Raw genomic sequence first — 17588 nt, forward strand, 5'->3', positions numbered from 1 at the left:
GGACAGACGGACAGACGGACATGACGAAACTATAAGGGTTCCGTTTTTGCCATTTTGGCTACGGAACCCTAAAAATGACATCAAAAATATCATGAACGTTAAAAATAGTGTTTTTTCTTAATATGTGTGTGTATGTATTATCTTACAAGTGCAATGTATGATACATAAAGACATTTTAAGTTTGAAAAATCAGATGTTTTGCGCGAAGTGACAGTAGTACCCACCTCAACGCTTCGCTTATGAGGCGTGCAATAACAAAATAATTTGGAAAATCCAAAAGTGCACGCCTCATAATTTTTTTTTAATAAATATTTATTAATTATTATTTTTGTTTATTTAATAACAATTAAACCACATCGAATCAGACCCTGAAAAATGAAAGGGTTCTATTCCTGAGCATACTCAAGCGTAAGAGAAAAAAAAAGACTCGATTAGTAAAGAATTTCGGTCGCTATCGTGTTAACAAGAAAAAGGATCCGCACATACAGACACACGGACGTCCAAGACAGAACTTTTTTAAACTGTTTTTTAACTAGTTTAAATAACAAAAATGACATCAAAAATATCATGAACGTTAAAAATAGTGTTTTTTCTTAATATGTGTGTGTATGTATTATCTTACAAGTGCAATGTATGATACATAAAGACATTTTAAGTTTGAAAAATCAGATGTTTTGCGCGAAGTGACAGTAGTACCCACCTCAACGCTTCGCTTATGAGGCGTGCAATTACAAAGGCATCATTTGTAGAAAAGGCGGCCTTATTGCTGAACAGCAATCTCTACCAGGCAACCTGGTAGGAAAGTAAATGTAAGAATGTAAGAACTTTACTTTAAATATGTAGGTCATAATTATGTAGGTACATCAGTAGGTATAATTAAAATAAATAATTAGCTTTAAAGGTACTGGATCATGGATGTTGCTAGTTTTGATGGTTTTGACCGCGGGTAAAACCGCGGGTCACAGTTTACGAGTTAGTAAAGATGAATGTGTGATTGATCTTTTTGATATTATGTTGTAAATTACAAAGGCATTGTATCAATAATGCAAACTTATTGACCAAATTGATATATTTCATTTATTCGTCCAGATTATTCCGTCTTTCTCTTCCGATTTTATTGCTTACTAGCTGTTGCCCGCAGCTTCGCTTGCGTGGAAAAGATAAATTTTCATGGTATAAGTTTTCATCCCCTATTTTACCCCTTTAGGGGATGAATTTTCTAAAATCCTTTCTTAGGGGACGCCTACGTTATGACATCTACCTGCATGCCAAATTTCAGCCCGATACGTCCAGCGGTTTGGGCTGTGCGTTGATAGATCACTATATCAGTCACCTTTGAGTTTTATATACAGACTAGCCGCTCCGCGCGGTTTCACCCCCGTGGCTCCACTCCTGTTGGTCGTAGCGTGATGATATATAGCCTATATACCTTCCTCGATAAATGGGCTATCTAACACAGAAAGATTTTTTCAAATCGGACCAGTCGTTCCCGAGATTAACGCGTTCAAACAAACAAACAAACAAACAAACTCTTCAGCTTTATAATATTAGTATAGATTACAAATGTTTTTCATTTTGTAATTTTTCAATGACGTTAAAGGCACGAGTGTAATAATTGCATTAGCGGTGAAAATGGACCATTTCACGCCCTTCGATAGTAATCGTCAATATTATACCAGCTGCCCTAAATGAGTAAAAGTGGGTCAAAGTATGTATGTAACTCAAATAGTAAGAAATTCTGTATTTACTATCATGTATTTTAGAAATTGGATATGCTATTAATTCTTGTATGAGATCCTGTACAGAAAATTACTTAGGTCTTGAAGAAAATTAGGTGTTCCGTGCTGTTTCTGCTGCGTACTAGGTAACCCATAGGACAACCAACCTGCTGGAAAAAACAACTCGGTAAGTACCTTTAATTTAAATAATATTTCTATAGATGATATTAATATGGTCTTATTTTGATCATCATTAAGCTACATATAACTTGAATATTTCATCGAATTATTATGTAATATCGTAAAACTAAAATCATTCTAAAAATACGAGAATGAATGTATTTATTTTTAATTCATACCTCAATGACGCAAAAGCTAGCAAAAGAATCCTTTTTACGCTTGCTACTACGTTTTTAAAACACAAGGACACCTAAATCGGTAACAATAAATACCTTTCCGGCGCAAGACCACCGCGGAAGAAGCCTAACGACTTCGACCAGTGGACGGTTTTCAATCGTAGTGTGACTGTGTGACAATAGCATAAGTTTTATTTATTTAATTTTGTATGAATTTTCACAATTTGTACTTAGGTTTTTACAAAATATTGTACCTAAGATGTTTTTTTTTCATGTTTGATCCATAATTTATAATGTCAAATGTGTATATTATAAAGGTTTTGCACTTACCTTACATGCTTTTTCAGATAAATAAAAGTATATTATTCTCAAAAATATTTTTAAAATGTCTAGTACATAATAGTTATTAGTAGACATCGGATTATATGCATTTGCATATTTGCATATGCAAATGCATAAAAGTCTCTAATTACGGCGTTAGTGCATATTATAGCCTTTTTCCCCAATCGTGCATATTTCGTTAAGTAGCGGGAGTTTTGATTGGTCGACTAACCTTTATTAGCCAATTAGAACGCTCAGCGAGTAAACCAACCCTATTTTGGCATGGTAAAATGGCAAAAAATTACAAAGTGGGCTCCATTTTAAGTAATTTTTGAGCCATTCAAAATAGGGCTAGATTACCCTTTTGGGGCTAAAAACTTAAAACATGGGTTGAATTCCAAAAAAGGGCTAGATTTAGCCCGGAAAGGTCTAAGGTGGCAACACAGGGCTCGCGGGTGACAAAAGTCACAAATTTGCGCTCGAAAATTTGGTTAAAATGCTAAATTGTATATTGGCACAAAAACTATACTTAATTTCAAGAAAATTTCACTGTTTTTGTACAATCTTTGATTTAAATTTAAAATTAATAAAGGTTTTTAGATTTTGTATTGTGCATATTTTAGACATATCAGTCGTTTTTAGTGCATATTTCGGCCTTTTTTAGTGCATATTTGCATGCATATTTTGGCATTTTGATAGTGCATATAATCCGATGTCTAGTTATTAGTTACCTATCTATTTTATTCCAATATGTTAATTACAATTTTCACGTAATCACAAAATATAATAATTTTTTTTACCATATTTATATTTAGGATACCTTTACTGTTCTCCTATTGTTTACATCGGTTATTTACGATCGAAGAAATTGTAGACCAGTCGCATTGTATTGGTATTGGGTTGGCGGGAAAACCGGCACTCGGCAGTCCGACCGCGTCCGAGTCGCAGTGCGCATGCGTCCGCCATTTTGCGTTGTTATGGTAACCGAGTGACAAATAAAAGAATAATTAAGTTTTATTTTGATAAAAACAAGTGACTGTGCGCCGTTTGGTGTTAATTTATTGTTTTTTTAAATTATGGTAAGTGTTTTGATATAGCGTAATAGGATATTTGTTAATTTTGATTAGTTTCACATTTCTGAATTGTTTTAGTAAATAACTTAGTTTGCGCGTTGTAAAGTTTTTTCCTCGGTTTAAATTTGATTGGTCATTATTTTAAAAATTATTGTGGTTTGAGAGTGATGTAGGTTGTCGTACTTTTACTTGCGTTCTACTTGTATTTTATTATTATCTATGTAGGTTGCGACTTCAGCAATTGCATTTTTATCTTTAAGTTTAGAGATATGAAATAAAACTTACACCTCTATTTTGGCCAAAAATACCGATAAGTTTCGCATGAAATATTGAATAAAAATATTGTATCTACTTTACTTAAATAAGAATATACCTAGGTAATAAGTAATAACTTTACTACCTACCAATATACCTATCACCCGAGTGTAAAATATAAAGATCTAGCCATTTAGTACATAGTAACTCAATGTATCTAGTTAGATGTTTTTGGTTTAGAATACTTACCTAATTGATAATAATTATCAATTAGGTAATTTATATTTATCAAACTAATTATTAGTTTGATAAATTGTCGCACTACGTAAATTGTAGCACAAGCCGGAGTAAAGAAATCAGGGGCAATAGGGCAAAACACCGTCTGCTGGGGCAGCTAGTTTCCAATATTTCCCATGTTAGTACAAAATAAAAAAGTTGGTAGGATGTTATACTAAAAATATTTTGCTGCTTCCAGTAGGACGAAACGATTCGCGTAATGTATTTACATACATGTACCTATAGGGAAAATAACTGGGAATAAAATTACTATTCTAATCTTATATGAACTGATGTCATTTTCTATTGATTTACATACAATACCTACAATATGAATGATAATCCAGATGCAACTACACATAACATTGATATTCTAAGCTCTATATGTAGGTACCTACTTCTTTTCAATGCAGGTACTTAGAGCATTAAACCATGCTCTAACTTCTAAGTGCAGGTAGATAGTTACTAGTTAGTAGTTACCTTCTTCATAATCTTTTGAAAATTTTCGTTTCCCGCCCTCCTCTATATAAGATTTCGTGAGATTTGATGAAACCCCCTCTACCCCTTCAACAATATTTCGTGAGATTTAATAAAATGTGAGTTTTTATTTCAAAAACCTAGTTAACTAAAAATAAAAACAATTTAGTTATTTTATTTTCGACTAACTACATTCCAAGATTTATATTGACGATTATTTACAAGTTTCTAGAACTTACCATATTTTAGTAACTAATTAATGATATTTTATACTTATTTAAAAACTCCTTAATAAAGACTATCTCTACAATCTTACATAAGGACCAAATGAAGTTGTATATATAAATAGAAATAAATAAGTATGTACAAACACAAGGCCATTGCGATCTTACTGGGCTTCGCACTTGACCTTCATATATTTATATAGCAATAGCGTATGTACATACAACTAGTTACATAAAAACCATGGAAAGGGACCATCTTTCTCTGTCATAGGTAGGTACATTATATAATCAAGAAGGTATGAAAAGTAAATGTATGAAAGTTACAAGCTGACGTGGACGATGTTCTTTCAGGACACCCTAAAAATAGTTTACGAATTAAGTAAGTAGGTAGATACTTATTCTCAGTAATCAGAACGAATACCAGGTAGAATATAGGAATGCAGTCATAAAATCGGTCAAGCCGTTTCGGAGGAGTCCTGTTACATTGAGACAAGGTGTTGTGTTTAAAGATATAATATAAATTAATAAGTAATCCATACTAATATTATAAATGCGAAAGTAACTCTGTCTGTCTGTCTGTTACTCAATCACGCCTTAACTACTAAACCAATTTGCATGAAATTTGGAATAGAGATATTTTGATACCCGAGAAAGGACATAGGATAGGTTTTATCCCGGAAATCCTACGGAAACGGGTTTTTCTTTGAAAACGCGGGCGAAGCCACGGGCGGAAAGCTTGTTCATAATAAATATGTAACTATTCAAAATCTAAATGTAGAGCGTCGTTTTTCAAAATGTCCTTTTCGGATAAAAGAAACAATCCTATTGATAAAAAAAACCCTTAAAAAATTATATAATGGGTCCTACCTGCGTCCCACTAAAACCCCAGGAGAACAGTGTATTTTATCCGACACCTTCCTATACAATATAGATGGGTTGAAAGAAATAATAATTTTTCAATTCAACTTCTTTGCGTACTATGCGAGTAAAGCTAAAGGCTAAACTAGTACATATTTCGTAACAGCCTAATATAAGTATACGAACCTATGTCTATACTTACCATAAACATTGTATAAAACATGTCAGTAGTTAGGTATATTTTTCTGCAAAAAAAAAACATTAAAACGCCACTAAAAACAAGATCGGCCTCCGTTCAGGAACCATAACTAATATAAATAAACAGTATTTACTATTGAATTTTGTTTGTTATCACCTCATCAAGGCTGTATAACCGGTTTTGCTACGCTGTTATTGATAAAACTACAAACACCAGTTTCATGGTCACTTGTAGCAGTTTATATAACAAAAAAAAAGTGCGTGTGTGCTGAGCACACGTATGAGATGTGAAACTTCTTTGGCATGATTCAAAGATACCAAAATCGTCGCCTTACTCCATGACGTGACGGTAGTGCCATTTAGCATGACGCTGTTTACTGTTTTACTGTTTTTGTACGTATGTAGTTAGGTACAAGAATTAAATATAATTATTATAATAATATAAAATGTATGTTTTTTTGGATGTAGGTACCTATTTAAGGAATGTTGTGTCCACCCTTATAAAACTACAGAACGAAGTTTTTCTTTATATCTTTAATTATTTGATATCGCTTGAAAATACCAACATTTAACTACAGTAGAGCAGTTAATTGACATTGAGAAAAAATGTTATTATAATATAACATGCCTTACATGCATAATGAATATTAATTAACATTTTAATGAATGAAGCGACTCCATTCATTTATTTTTCCACCTGACACTTCGTAATTAGAATAATTAAGGTGTCGATGTCGTTAGATGTCAACCGCATAACTTATAATAACCACAGATAATGAAGAAACTCGAAAGATAAACTTATAGTCAATTTGTAAAATATTTTTATAAGGATAAACATTGGAATGCATGCTAGTAGTGATGATTAATAATAGGAAATGTGGTAGAAAATTATAAAATGTCTGCATAAAGCACGTAAAAAATTTATATTACCCGCCCTACGCCCTAAATTTTACACATTTTCAATAATTTTATAACAATGTAAAATTTACATGTAGGTATCTGCAAAGAAATATAACTACATAAATTATAATTTAGTAAGTTCGCCTATACGTAACAACATGTTACATATTATTAACATCAAAATCGTGTAAAATAGTCACTTTAATTTTAAAATTAAGTATAAAAGCTAGGAAATGTAGTTATCAATATTTTCGAAGCGCCATGTATAGTCCCTGTGGCGCAGAGGATAGCGCGTTGGACTTCTAATCCAAAGGTCGTGGGTTCGATCCCCACCAGGGATGACATCCTCTTTTTATTTTTATATTTTTTTTAATAAGGCAAATTGTTATTGTTTATATACAAATAAACATGAATTATATTTTTTAATATCTGTTTTTCTATTTTATTTTTCAAATTCCTTATAATAATTCATCGTACGGTTATTTTGTAAAACATAATATATTATTTTATAATATCATTATTATATTATATTCTTGTTATACTATAATACAAGGTTAGGTAATTTTATTTCATTCATTGATTAGTCATGGCCCATGGGGCCACCTTCGCTATAAAAATGTCGGACACTTCTGTTATGTTTCAAAGAGACCTAATTCTTAAAATTAGACTAGTTTGAAATAAATGCTTTTATAATTTTAGTACTACTCTATGAAAGGCGTCTTTTTACCTTCTTTGATATAATCTTAATCTTAATATATATAAATCTCGTGTCACAATGATTGTCCTCAATGGACTCCTAAACCACTTAACTGGTTATAATAAAATTCGCACACCATGTGCAGTTCGATCCAGCTTGAGAGATAGGATAGGTTTTATCCCGGAAATCCCACGGGAAAGGGAACTATGCGGGCTTTTCTCTGAAAACGCGGGCGAAGCCGCGGGCGGAAAGCTAGTAATACATAGATTAAAATGAATCCCCATTTCCCTTGGCCATCACGGGTGAACGGCTCGACCGATTTCGTTATTCTTATTTTGATGTGTTCGTTAATGTTAGGAGAAGGGTGTGAAAGAAAACCTCAAGATATTTGCGCCTGAAAATTAAGAAAATGGGAAATTTACGGCTACGGAGTACGGATACGAACTTGCAAGAAATAGAATTGTCGGGTTAGCTAGTTATTTTAATTTTTTTAAGAATAATTTTTCCATAAAGTAATTAAATTGTGTTTCAATTTAAATAGCTGTAAAAGCGAAAATTAACATAAATACAATCCATATAAACAGTTGATATTGAAAATACAATTTCTTACGTAGTATATTTGTTTTTAGTTATATGCAATATTTATTCAAAATAGGTGTGGATACGTGGTCGTGCTTCTTTAAGGTCAGAATATTGATTTGACCTCCGGTTTTATTGCGACAAGGGGAAAAGTGTGCACTTACAGATTTAGTGCCCCGTATAAACAGTAATCTAATAGACACTAATCGTCTTTTAGCACAGGAAACGAGCTGAGAAAGTTGGCCTATAGTTTATTGGTCCATGGCCTAATTGAAGAGCAATTACCTACTTATTAGAAGAAATGAAAGAAGACACAGTTTATTTAAATAATTTGGAAAATCCAAAAGTGCACGCCTCATAATTTTTTTTAATAAATATTTATTAATTATTATTTTTGTTTATTTAATAACAATTAAACCACATCGAATCAGACCCTGAAAAATGAAAGGGTTCTATTCCTGAGCATACTCAAGCGTAAGAGAAAAAAAAAGACTCGATTAGTAAAGTATTTCGGTCGCTATCGTGTTAACAAGAAAAAGGATCCGCACATACAGACACACGGACGTCCAAGACAGAACTTTTTTAAACTGTTTTTTAACTAGTTTAAATAACAAAAATGACATCAAAAATATCATGAACGTTAAAAATAGTGTTTTTTCTTAATATGTGTGTGTATGTATTATCTTACAAGTGCAATGTATGATACATAAAGACATTTTAAGTTTGAAAAATCAGATGTTTTGCGCGAAGTGACAGTAGTACCCACCTCAACGCTTCGCTTATGAGGCGTGCAATTTCTGCAGACAATGAACAACGCTAAACAGTTTCATACAAAATAGCTTCCCCGTTCTACCCCCTCAAATTATTTTTAAATAGAAATCGCTTAATCCGTTTAGGAGCTGTGATGCCAAAGATTAATACAAAAAAGACTCACCCACATACAGATACGTCAAACTAATTAGAGGTAGAGTGGTGCAAAATATCAATTTCCATCCTAGTACATTTATCTAAGGTTTGATGTCACCTAGTTTTTCTTTTATGGATAAGATATCTTCAGAATAGATTATAGACTACAGGCCCATGTCGAAAAAAATCTCTACCTGTACTTTCGAATTCTCATCTGCACTCAAGTGGACAGCTTACAAGTGACGGCATAGTGCTGAATCTTATTATTTTATGCTCTTATATCGTTCTAGTTGGGTCACCTGGTGGTTCAAATGACCCATAACTTTTAAAGTGAAACTTTTATTACATCGTCTCAAACTTTTTGGTCTGTGTAGCGCATGTCGCGTGTATCGCGGCTCACGGCTGCCGAGTAGGTATACCTACTCGGCAGCCGACCGTCACGCGACATGCGCTACACAAAGCAGTGTTCGGAACCGTTCGAACAGTTTCACTTTTACCGTGGTTTCATAAAACCACACAACATTTTTTTCAACATGGGCCTGTAGTCTAATCAATATTTTAAAGAATAAAATAAATATTGTAAATCGTAATTCAATCGACAACCTGTCACATCGTAAATTCTAGAGCAGGCGGCAAGGCCGACACAGCCGCTGGTTCCGTTATGCGCAGGCGCATCTAGCCCTAACTTCTTAAGACTTTGACATTGAGTTTTAGAATTGAAAGTGTCTTAGATTCTATACTATGTATGCTAATAATAAAAAGAGATTGTTTGTTTAAACACGCGAATCTCAGGAACCGATTACAAACTTTCACCGATTGAGTGGCAATGTGTACGGGCGAAGCCTGGGCGGATCACTAGTTATGTTAGGTATATGAAAAATGGATGTATGTTAATTATTCTTGCAGGTAAAAACTGCTTAATTGATTTGGATTAATTTTGTAAGGAATATATCCTGGAAAAAAGTATTGGTTACTTTTTATCCGGGTACAAAGCCGTGGACTGTATTACTTCAAGCTCGTGCATGAATGAAGTAAGTAATATACGTTGGACACGTATTTTCACCTCCGTCCATGCCAAATTTCATTAAAATCGATTAATTGGTTTTACAGTGAGAGCGTAACAGACAGAAAGAAATAGACTTTCACAATCTACTGATTTTACCCATGCTTTTACATACTTCCGTTAATGATCTCCTGTGATAAAAGATTGAAACAGGCGTAACCCAGCCCATAAGCTGTTTCTTCTCAAAAATGTCTGTCTCGTCAAATATTTGGTGGGTTCATATTTTATACATGCACACTTTGCCTTCGTGATAAACCTATTTATTAAACCAGACCATATTATAGATATCATAGATTTTTCGATGCTTGTAAAACTTATCCGTCCAATAAACACGATAATATTAAAATGTCACGTAAACTGTCAAATATGGGCAATTAGAATACGTTTTTAAAATGGTAGTTTTATACACTATTCGACGAATAAGTTTTATCCAAGCATTGAAAAATCGGCCCGACAAAAATTTCATGTTTTAATGGCGAAAGCGAAGGAAATATGAGTAAAACGAATCTATTTATACTTAAAATCAGTAACGGGACATAACCAATTACAACTATAATTATATATCTATTAATTAATTGTCCACAAAATGACGTGTTGTGACCCGACATTCCACAGATATCTTTGAATTGATTTCGCATTATGATAACATTTAGCTGATTAGCTATCGAATAGGTTGTTGTTTCGAAGCCGGTGGTGCACGGACTACGGAGTTATAATTGTTATTAAATTTGTGTTTGGTTTACTAGTGTTACATTTTTAAGGAGACTTTTTAAAGTTTTAAAGTATTATTATAGTAGTGTATGTTGATGTGATAATATTTTTGTTTCATGTGTGCAAAGTGGTTTGAAACAGTTGAATACAATTGTCTTCTTTGTCAAAGTGCACAGTGGAATAAATCTATCTAGTTGAAAAAAGAGACTCTTTGTGAAAGTAATTGTTAAAATTGTGATAGAAAGTGAAGGAATTTCAATACTTGCGTAATTTAAGAATGTAAGTAAAACAAAATTGTAATTATTTCCTTACCTAGGTTTTATTTAGATGCAAACAAATTTTCCAATAATATTGATAAGAATTATCATTTTACAGGCCACAAGTAATTTATTATCGAATGTTTATTGTATTGTATTTACACCTTAATATAAAACAATATTATATGAATAGTTACCTATATCACTTTGAAGAGTAAGTAAAATATGTAGTGCTATAGAAAATAGAGCCCGCCTATTATTACAAGTAGGTACATATTACACATCTTATGATTCACTGTAATTAACTAGAAGCTAGGATTAATTTCTTGGAAATGATTTCGTTTTTACAAGGAAAGGTATACGATAGATAGATAGATATAATATTTTAAGATCAATACATAGTATAAATACTATAAAACAAAGTCGCTATCGCTGTCTGTTCGCCCTATAGCTATGTATGCAACTTTAAAACTACGCAACGGTTTTGATGCGGTTTTTAATAGATAAAGTAGTTTTTGAGGAAGGTTTTAGTAACTTGTTAAATCTTAGACAAAGCGGGCGCTATAAATATAATGATCCAACCATAGGATTCACCCGATAAAAACTGTATTTGAAAGAACAAAATTCACAAAAATAAAATATAACTTTCAATAAACGAAAGCAAAACATTTCCGACGAAGTGGGTTTGAAACATGATTCTTATTAAGGGAAACTTTAAAAACCAGTTTTAAAGCATTCGTGTCATTCAGTACATCCTCAAGGGTTCGCCCACATACAACCATACTATAAGCTACCCAGTTTTGTTATTTATTATCATCTTGATATAGTTTACCTCTAGTTTGTCAATTTGAGGCATTTGAACTTGATTTCAAACAAATGAGCCGATTGAAATACGCCAATTTCTAATGGCCCTACCATTTTTAAGAATTACTCCATAAATACGATTCGAACTCCATTCGACGACGCGGTTGGCGCAGTGGTAAAGTAAATGCCTACTGAGCCGACGGTCCCGGGTTCGATCCCCGGTCAGGGCAAATATTTGTGTGATGATCTCAATTATTTGTTCTTGGGTCTGGGTGTTATTATCTATATATGTATTTATTAAATATTATATTTATCGTCGCCTAGTTGTAGTACCCACAACACAAGCCTTAATTGAGCTTACTGTGGGACTAGGTCGATTTGTGTAATAATGTCCTATAATAAAAAAAAAATAAATAGAGCGGTCTATATCTTTAGTTGTACCTACAGATGTTAATTTTTATAGTGGGTCATTATCGAGTCCAACATATAGATGAACCGTAAAGCGAGTTAAATTTGGTATTTTCAACTCTATCCTGTGTATGAACTTGTTAACAGCTAACAAAGTTACTTTTGCATTTATACACCAGTATACTCATATAAAACAAAACAATATTAACAAACAAAACCCTGGGGACAGTTACATACAGTTACGTACAAGTAATGATTCACGAGGCCTTGTAACTGGCCGACAATCCGACGCTATTTACATAATATACCTATTATACATGTGTTATGTAACACTGTGTCAAAGCCATATATTGAAATCGAATGTCCTTATGTTACATATACAGTTAAAGTGTAACAATGTTTTTGTGTAAAGAAGTAAGCGGCGTCATTTACTGCGGAAAAAATATGGTCTGATGTGCTAATCCAGGCTATAATCGATCTCTATGTGAAACCGATGGATCGTTTTTGGGTGGATGAGACACAAATGACAAACATCTATTTATCCATTTGATTTCAACCTTTCGTTACACTGTGAACTTTCAGTTCATTCGGGCGTCCGCGTTAACATGTAGAGTAGATGTAGGTAGGTAGAGCCATTCTGGCTAAGATCGAGAGACACCATATAAAAGAATAAAAAAAAAATGTTTTTAAAACTCTTTTGGAAACTAAAACTTCAAAATAGAACCCGTACTCCCAATTTCTTGACCAATAAAACTATTTTCTGGTAAGTGTACATCTTCCTATTTCCTTTCAAGGGGAAAAATAAGCTAGGTCCTAGTTTTTCTGCACCTTACCTTTTACCAAAATCAATTGTTATTGGTGATTTTAAAATTCACGTACTTTGTCTCGATGACTGTATTGAATTAAAAAGCGTGACAAAAGAAAGCGGACCCTGAACTGATGGTAACGATACCACAGTTATGTAGTTAGTTTATTTAACTGTTGTACCGATTTTTTTAACTGTATTATTTTGAAACTTTTTCAATAAAGATTTCTATTTTGATTAGGGTTCAGTATCGATATAGAATACTTCAATTTATTGCTGCTTTTTTGTCTCTCTAATTTTTACGTATTTTTTGTCCTATCCCGCTATTTGTCTGTAGTGTATTTAAGTATCTATTATAAAAAAAATCTTATTTTAACGCTATTTCTTCAAATATAATTCATACATTTCTTTTCCCAGTTATAATTAAATTATATCTAATAGTTGTGGTAGAAATAAGGCTGCCCTTTTCTCCAAAGTTTCTTTTTTAATTATACACTGATTAGATTAAATACATACTTGTTTTTACAGTAAACCATAATAATCTTTTAATTTTTACTGCCATCTTAATGCTATAAGTTATAACATTAAGGGCCGATTTTTCAATGCTTGGATAAAACTTATTCGTCGAATAATGTATAAAACTACCATTTTAAAAACGTATTCTAATTGCCCGTATTTGACAGTTTACGTGACATTTTAATATTATCGTGTAATATTTTATTGGACGGATAAGTTTTATCCAATGATTGAAAAATCGGCCCTAAGATGACAGCATCTTTGTTTACTTATTCAAGTAGTTTTTTTTTGCGAAATTCAATTTCATAAAAAGAAACTATCACTGACTAAATGCACTTCACACATCGTAATTCTTCTGAGAATATTTTTTTACAGTTTATATAACTAACAGAAAGTTTTTCTAAAATACGGAAGATATTCAGCAGTTATCCGCTGATGGGTGGAACGAAAGATGCGATTTTTGATTCGACTCGCGTTCCGAACTGTACTCGGATTACACTAGCTGCTCATTTTGTTTCGCTTGTTCTTGTTAATAGCACAATACTAATCTATCGATTTTGGCACATAGCAATTCTTCTGCATACTTCAATTATTTGTGACAAGGCAAAATCTTTGTACCTATAGAGTTTATACTAAGTTTTTGCCTTGTGCCGAAATCAATACATTTAGAGATTGGAATGAATAAAAAAGGGGCATGTTTGTTCTGTTTTATAAGATTTTTCTTTCTTAGGAGAAATGAAGGAAAACATAAGGAGATGAATTGGAAATGTGTGCTAGGAATTTCTATTGGATTGTACATCGGACGAAGGCAATGCAAGGGCACATAGAGGGTCTTACACATATTCTCCAACTTGCTGTGCCCCGCGGTTTTACCCGTATTTCTCCGCTCCTGTCTTAGCGTGATGATATTATATATATAGCCATAAGCTCGATAAATGGGCTATCTAACACCGAAAGATTTTTTTCAATCGGACCAGCATAGTTCCTGAGATTAGCGCGTTCAAACAAACAAACTCTTTAGCTTTATAATATTAAAAGCATGGACTAATAGAATAAAGTATAGATTTTCCGTTCCCTACATATTAAAATTGTTATCAATGTAAAATAGACTAATCTGATCATTGTACATTGTACATTCCGTATAATTTTGTCAAATAAAAAACAATGTGAATTTAATTAAATCTGACCCATACGTCACCGTCACGGTGTGTAGATGGGAACAAAGCTATTGTTTATTCTCTGGTTGGACCCTAGGGTCATCAGAACTTTATGGTTCAGCGGTCTAGGGTTTGAATCTGGTCTGGATTTTTTTAAAGGGATTTTTTAAAAGGATATTATTATATTATGAATGATAATGATTATGTGATATGTCGTTTTAACTACGTACATATTCATTTACTCGCGTCATGTTCGTAAGAAAGTAGCCTATGTGTTTATCTACATTCTAGTCTAGTATTCTAGTACTGTTATCTATCACAGCACCCTATTTCATACATATCTGATGAGCTGTTTTTGCGCGAAAGCTAGCAAACATCCATACATTCTTACATACTTGCGCATATTAATAGTAGGACAATATCTGTAGTATTTGTATATTTTTCTATTTGTGAATTTCTATTTATCTCAAAATTATCCCATGTAAATAAATAAAATTAAAACCCTGTAGCGCCAACCCTATTCGAAATGAACTAGCAAGTGCAGATGACATGTGCATCCAAATTGAATGTCCATTGTTTATTGTGAATCTCTGTTTACGTCATTCAATAGATTGTATTACATTCCTTTTCGCTTCCCAGTTCCCACTATAAAGAGTTTTTTATTTTTTTGTAAAAAAACTTAATTAAAATTAAAATTATACGAATTTCCAAGATGTAGTTACAAATTATAGATGTTATGATTATATTATTATGTGGCTAATACATTCTGCTCAATGATTGGGTGTGCTAATTTTAATAATTATAAACTATATTGTATTCTCGATAATGTTACGTTCGTTTAGCAATTTACATTACACCAACATTATTAACGATATTTATTCGTCAATTTAATTAATTTATAAGTACCTACTTTATAAATTTGTAGTTACTTTGTGTTTATGATGATGGGTCTTTTGATCGGTCTGCATATAGCATTTTAAATATTTTTTTAAAGAAAACAAATACCTAGGTAATACTGTTTGAGCCAAAAAAATATATCAATTAACTAAAATTACCACCGATATTAATTATTATGATCGATTTTAAAGTGGATATTGCATTTCACCAATTTTAAAGTGGATTGATATTGCAATATATTATGTACTTATTTTTGCAATGATTACATTGAGAACTCATTATTTCGCTTCAATGACCATTAACCTGATTATTATTTTACGAATGCAACCAAATGTTGTGAAATTTAGTGATACCTACTCGAAAATTCGAATGAAGTGGCCAAATTAATTGTGCTATTATTTACAGCACATATTCAAATGTATGTACTATGTACCTACCTAAAGTGTATTGTTTTCTTTCATCATCATCGTTCAAATCACAGATAATATAATACACACTAAGTATACTAGTTCAAATCCTCTGTAATAAGATTGTTTTAAAGAACAGAATAAAGATCGATCACCCACATGCATCCACTGTGTATCGTTCCCTTAAATAATGCAATATAAATTAAATTAGGTAATATATGATTCAGTTATATAGTGGAAAAGTAAATAGAGTAATGCCATTAGTAATCTTTGGATTAATCATGTAACATAATGCGTACTAATTAATCCGATTGTATAATATACTAGCAATGCCCTGCGGTTTCATCCGCATAGATAGCGATATCGTTACAACTTACAGTGAAAAGTCTACTATAGGTCGGACTATAGGTTTAATTTTTAATCACATGATAATCACCTTTACCCCGTCCCGCACTACGGCCTTTTTTTTTTTTGTTTTAGTGGGGAAATCTTTCATAGATACCCACGGCCTCCGGGGGAGGGGCCGTGGGTTATGTCGGATTCCTACCGACCAAAACCCCACTGTGTTCCGTCAAGACGCATATTGGTAGAATTCCTCCATGACCCCCGCACTACGGCTTGCTCGAACAGTATACCTACTATTTTCTGTAGATTGACACTTTTAAAAATTCGTTATATCTTTTGAATGGAATATCCAATTCTTTTCATTTAAAAAGTATTTTGCTGGTATTGAAACAGTCTATAATAAAACATCATTAAATGGGATAAGGATTAATATATGTGTATGGATAACATGGTTTGATTACTGTCGGCACTTCTATTTACTTTGAAAACGTAAAAAAGTTGTTGTAGTAACATAACTACTGAAAATGGACATATGGTATCGCGGACTTTCTTGTAGATATTGATCCATTCTATAATACCGTAGAACATTTTTTTGTTCTATCTTCAATAGATTCCGCAGCGCACGCGATGACAGATTTTTTATTGAGGATTTTTTTACACCTTGGGTTACATTATTGCATTTTTGGTAAGGATCTCTAATTTTTTTGAAAATGCAATATAGCCTATGTTGCTCAGTAAAGATGCAGCTTTCTAATGGTGAAAGAATTTTTGAAATCGGTCCAGTAGTTTTTGCGTGAAAACCATACATACATACATACATACATACATACTTACAAACTTTTCCTCTTTATAATATTAGTATAGACTACTAGGTAGCGTAATACCAAGTGTTTACCTATATAGATAAATAAATAGCAATAGTTAGACATTGAGATAATATTACTACGTATGGAGGAGACACCACGAACAAAATCTGTGCGCCATTTTTTTTGCTCTAACTAAGTTTTAAAAATTATTATCTAGTTAGGTACTTACCGATGAAAGTTATTCCTTTGCACTTTTCCGTATTATTTGTATTATTTGTGCAATATCGTAACACACACGAAGGCATATTTGATGCGTTTCACTTTAAAACCATTAAAAAAAAGCGTATGTTGAGCGGAACATAAGTGATGTAGGCGGTGTCGTCTCCATATTAATATTATCTCAATGTAGTTAGACAGTTTTGTTAGGTTGGACTTATGGGATAATCTCTGGTAAATGACCTCTCTATTTAATAGAGTTTGATTGTTTTTAGAAAATATTAGGTATTGCCATATTGAATTTCGGTTTAAATTAAAGATGCTTTGTAAAATCTAAGGTTTAAAAAAAGTTTTTAAT

General features: G+C 32.5%; 1 protein-coding gene and 1 non-coding gene across 2 annotated transcripts in view; both read left to right on the forward strand.

Moving 5' to 3' along the window:
* Window positions 1-3300: 3300 nt before the first annotated feature.
* The window catches only part of LOC149489397 (prion-like-(Q/N-rich) domain-bearing protein 25), a 33869-nt gene continuing 19581 nt past the window's right edge, over window positions 3301-17588 (forward strand). Inside the window, exon 1 of the mRNA XM_089713689.1 lies at window positions 3301-3474. The gene's annotated coding sequence lies outside the window, so the exon portion shown is untranslated. The remainder of the gene's footprint in view (window positions 3475-17588) is intronic.
* On the forward strand, window positions 6925-6997 carry TRNAR-UCU (transfer RNA arginine (anticodon UCU)). The gene has a single exon. It is a non-coding gene; the product is annotated as a tRNA-Arg (tRNA).

This window comes from Colias philodice, chromosome 3 (assembly GCF_061535455.1).
Source record: "Colias philodice isolate Cphi_HAF_F1 chromosome 3, ilColPhil1 Martin Lab GWU primary, whole genome shotgun sequence".
Lineage (NCBI taxonomy): Eukaryota > Metazoa > Arthropoda > Insecta > Lepidoptera > Pieridae > Colias > Colias philodice.